The sequence below is a fragment of the Papaver somniferum genome, chromosome 10 (assembly GCF_003573695.1).
Source record: "Papaver somniferum cultivar HN1 chromosome 10, ASM357369v1, whole genome shotgun sequence".
NCBI lineage: Eukaryota > Viridiplantae > Streptophyta > Magnoliopsida > Ranunculales > Papaveraceae > Papaver > Papaver somniferum.
The window spans coordinates 149016613-149021907 of NC_039367.1; the positions used below are offsets into that span (position 1 = coordinate 149016613).

The 5295-nt window shown below is 35.2% G+C and overlaps 1 long non-coding RNA gene across 1 annotated transcript; it reads right to left on the reverse strand.

Moving 5' to 3' along the window:
* Positions 1-1723: 1723 nt before the first annotated feature.
* LOC113316957 lies at positions 1724-3768 on the reverse strand. Its single transcript, XR_003343136.1, has 2 exons — positions 3549-3768; positions 1724-2398 (listed from the first exon to the last, which is right to left on the reverse strand). It is a non-coding gene; the product is annotated as an uncharacterized LOC113316957 (long non-coding RNA).
* Positions 3769-5295: the final 1527 nt, after the last annotated feature.

The following is a 5295-nucleotide window of genomic DNA, read 5'->3' on the forward strand; positions in this document are numbered from 1 at the left end:
AAAGACTTTTACAGCCTATATAAGGGAAACTTGCCCACTCTTTTGAAGACTAACGCTTCGCATAAGAAAAACTTTCAACACGCTCATTCATAAACTTGGCCATGGAAAACTCAAGACTTTCTGAAGAGATACGTGAACTTGCGGCAGTACTATATGTAAATTTGAAGATTCATGCTGGTACGGAAAAGAGAGTGGTACTGAAGGATGGAGAAGATTGTTCTATATGTCTCCAAGGTTTGAATGTTGGTGATGAGGCAGTACTATTGAAGTGCTCTCATACATTTCATCAGAAGTGTATGTCGGAATGGTTGCGAAGAAAAACTAACTGCCCTCTTTGTAGATATGATTTCAAGATGACATTATGTTGATTCTCTACCATATATAACTCTTTGTTTGTTTTTTTTAAGAATGATAACTCTTTGTATGTAGTGAATCAACAATTAATTATCGGTTTTTACTATAGCGTGGTAGAAAATAAATTTCTTGTTTTGGTACTAATCAAGATTTTGTGATGAAGGTTTTCTTTGCCAATTAATTGCATGAATTTTACCCTAAAAACAGAAACATATTGGCCTTGGCACCCCTCTAGTGCCGGTATGGCAAACCGTATTCAGAATCCGGACGGTATGTTAATCACTTTTCAAGTTGCAGACCAAGAAGCAGATGACGAACCCGGTTTTGATAGCGAGGTTACTCAGAATGTTAAGCTTGCGCCTACCATCTAATGCAAGGTAGCTAGCGTAGCTAGTCGTGGGGATTTTGGCATCAACAAGTTAAATTACGTGGAAGAAAAAACATTGCGACCGCGAGTATTGAGTACCACAGCTAGGCGAGAACCCTTGCCTCTAATCAATATAGTTCAAGTGCCAGGGTCCAATGGGGGAGGATGCTCCTGTGAGTGGCCAAGTTCTGGTCCATGTTAGTTCGTCACTTAGTTAGACGTTTCTGACTGGGCTTAATACATAACGCCCTTGTGGAGGCCCAATTAGTTTATAACAAAGCAGTAAGTAGGCATCTTCACTTCAAAAAAACAAAAAAATTGGTTTCACCTATTTGGCCCTCACACTTTTCCTATTCGCCACCCACCTAGGCGTTTCTAAAATAGTTTTACATTTCAAGTACACTTTTTCATATTTACCTTTTTCATATTTACCACCTACGCTTAAACTCAAATTTCCTAAATTTAATGGACCAAATGGGGTTTTTAGACCTAGGATTCCGAGTAGACCCTTACGCCTGGACAAATAACCAGCAGGGCCAAGACAATATCCAGGAGTGCATTGATAGAGCTATATCAAACTAACAGTGGAGAACTGTCAATACACATGCGGCAATCACGTATTTACCACGAATAACTTCAGATCATGCACTTATTCTTCTACAAGCAAAAGCATTAGACTGGCAAAGAAATAAGAGTTACAAGTTTGAACATGTGTGGCTATATCCCTTTAATATCAAATTGAAGCTAATATCAACTAGTGAAACCCTGACAGAGTGAAACAAGATAAAATTCAGCCACTTACCTACCCTAATCAAAAAATCAACGGCCAAAATCAAGCAGGCGCAGCATCAATGTGCCACACAAACAAGCTCGGTACTAGGCCATTGTCTTCTTCAATAAAGCAGCTTCGTATAGATTATCTCACCTTACTAGACCGCCATCTAACCTACTGGCGACAACGATCCAGGATACAATGGCTACAATCGGGAAATCGCAACACAATTTTTTTCACACCAAAGCAATAATTCATCGAAACTACAAAAATATACAACAACTACATGATCAAAAAAATAATTGGATCCATGATAAAGATGCTACCATCAATCTTATGCTTGATCACTTCACAAATCAATATACGGCACCAAGTATGACGGTGGTTGAATTTATTTATTTTTTTTGAAAACATCACCCCCAAGGTTAACTCCATAACAATGTTCTCTTCTTACAGCAGAAGTAAACCCCGAGAGGATCAAGCAAGCGTTGTTTTCCATCAGCTCTGAGTGTGCCCCTGGACCTGATGGCTATACTAGCAGGTTCTTCAAAGTTTTATGGGAAACAACCCGATTGCAACTTATCGATATGGTACGCATTTTTTTCAACTCTGTTAACATCCATCCTCTCATGAACCACACAAACATCACCCTAATCCCAAAATTGGAACACCCTACTAAACCATCGCAATACAGACCAATAAGACTATGCAAGTCACTTATAAAATTATCTCAAAAATCCTAGTCAATCGTATACGACCTCCTCTCCCCTTCTTAATAAGGCCTTACCAAAGTGCCTTTCATCCCCAAAGATCTATCTATGATAACATAAATAGCAGTCGTCGGCAAGCTTTTCCGTTACATCAAGTCCTCAAGTCGAACCAAAGTCCTAAAAGTGGCGCTCAAGCTGGACATACAAAAAGAGTACATATTTAAACATAATATTGCCTTTAGAAAGCTCACGTCATACATATTTAAACATATTAGTACCTTCAACACATAATGAGTGTCTGTATTTCAGACAAACTGCAGTCCCAACTTAGTGTTTGTGCAATACATTCAAAACATATTATTACCTTCAAAACATAATGAGGGACTATCTTCAGAACAAAATGTATTCAGAATGTAGGGTTTAAAATAACGCTACCTTAAAAAAGCACATGCAATACATGTTTCAAAGGAATTGTTACCTTCAAAACATAATAATTGACTTTCTTCAAAACAAAGTGCGTTCAAAATGCAGCATTTGAAAGAGTACTACCTTAAAAAAATCTCACACCACCTATATTTCAAACATATTATTACCTTCAAAACGTAATGAATGACTATTATTAAAATGTAGTGCAATCCCAATGCAGTGTTTGAAATAGTACTACTTTAAAAAAAATGCAATACATATTTCAAACGAAAACATAATGAGTGGCTATCTTTAAAACAAAGTACATTAGGAATACAGTGTTTGAAATAATATTACCTTCAATAATCTCATGCCATACATATTTCATACATACTACTACATTCACTACTGAATATCAAGACCATTTAAAACATCCTCAAATATTTTAAAACACACGGAAGGTATCCATGGATGTAAACTCATAACTAAGGCCACCCTTTCTCTTCACCGTGTTAAAACGTTTAAGTCTATGTGTGTTTTAGATTTAATCCTTTAAGTTTACTTTGACCGTTTTTTCATATAATTAACTCACTGAGTCTTTTTCTATTACAAGTTTAATCCCTCTCAGTATCTTTTTCTATCTTCTACTGCTCTAGGTTTTTTCTCCTTTTATCTGTAGTTTTCAATGAGTTCCTTTTAATGGTTAAGGATCCTTTCTATAAAAGTTCATGGGGTTTAGCCGATTTTGCTTCATTTGATCTTTGCTCAGACAATCATTAACAAATTTTATGAAAACCTTAAAGGAGAAGAAGAAGAAGAAGAAGAAGAAGAAGAAAAAGAAAAAAAAAAAAAAAAACAATAGCATTTTTAGTTTTTTCTCTTTAGGATTTAGAACAAAGGAGGTTCTGGTACGATTCTTTTTGGTTGTTTCATTCATTACCCTATAAGACGGTTGTTGTTTCCCTTCCTCTGGTCCACAAGATTGATCTGTTTAATTTTTGCTGCTCCAACCGGGGAGGGAGCCAGGTGCACATATATGAAGAACTCCCTAAAATCTCTATTGAATTTCTTTGAATTCAAAATCTGAATCTGCAATTGATCTTACAACAAGCTATTGTTATATTTTCAATTCTTTTTACTTGTTTAATATTTTTTTATAATCTGGTTAACAAGGTTTACATAGAATTGTTTAAAAGTTTGATGGTGCTTACTTGTTTGCTTCTAATATTTTCTATTTCAGTAGTGACTAAATAAGTTAATCATATTTGACCTCTGCCTAAATTAAGTTTGTGCTAGATTTAGTTATGAAATCCTAGCTTGGAATTCCCAAGGCTGTGGATGGAAAAAATACTAAACAACATTTCAATTGTTTAGTAAATTTTGATAAGCCAGATGTGGTTGTCTTATCGGAAACAAAAAACAAAAGATATGTGGGTAGGGAATTACTGTCACACTTGCCTAATGTTTTTATTATTGACCCGGTGGGCATAGCATGGGGATTATCTATCGCATGGGTAGATGGTTTTAAATTTGAAATAATGCATTCTAGTATCAATGCAATAAATGTCCTTGTTAAAGACCAACTTTTGAGAGAAAAAATAGTTGTTAACAGGATTCTGTGGCTCTCCCTATCAACCATCTAAACTACAATCTTGGAGATTTTTGGAAGAAATCTCAGTAAGAGTGAGTTACAGTAACATAGCTTGGATGATGATAGGGGATTGTAACCAAATCACGTATTTAGAAGATAAACAAGGAGGTAGCCCTTTTGTGGAAACTGAAGCCGAACCTTTCAAAAGGTTCCTTGTGAGATCGGCTTTAGAGGATTTTCGTTATGAAGGGGCAGATAATTACACTTGGAATATCCATAGAGAGGGGGGTGAGAATATCCAAGAAAAACCGTATAAGGCCTTTGTCAATGTTGATTGGCAAGATCAGTCAGAGAATCCTCTCTAAAGGTCTTAGTTCCAGTTGGGTCTGACCATGGTAAATTATTAATGAATATGGGGGACAAAACCAATATAATACCTCTTTTTCTTTTAAATTGTTAACACTTGGTTAAAAGAACAGTCTTGCATTGATCTTATTTATTCATGTTGGAAGAAAGGCAATGCATATCCAACTATTTCTATGATTGATCAATTGGAAAACTTAGGAAATCAACATTCTTTTTGGAGAAAAAAATATTTTTGGTTTACCAGAAAAGAAAATTATGAAGATTTATCGGAATTAGAAAAACTAAATAAGAAAAAAAATTAAATGCACAGATTCAGAACAAATAAACACAAAGATGTTATGCTTAGAAAAATTGTATGACTCGGAAGAAGAGATTGCTAAACAATTATCAAGAGACAATATTGTCAACTTAAGAGAACGAAACACGCGGTATTTTCATCTTAAAACTTTATAAAGAAGAAAAAGAAACACAATTGATTGTTTGTTGAATCCAGACAACAATGATATCAAAGACAAACAACAAACTGGAGTTGAATTAAAAAATTACTTTGGAAACATTTTTACAGCAATGCCAATTGTTGAGAACGAGGATATTTTCTCTTATATCTCAGCAGGAGTAACGGAAGCTGATAATACTTCATTATTAACCATGTCGAGTGCGGAGGATATTTTGGAAGTTGTTAGAAACATGAAACCTAACAAAACTCCCAGACCTGATGGATTTCCAGTTT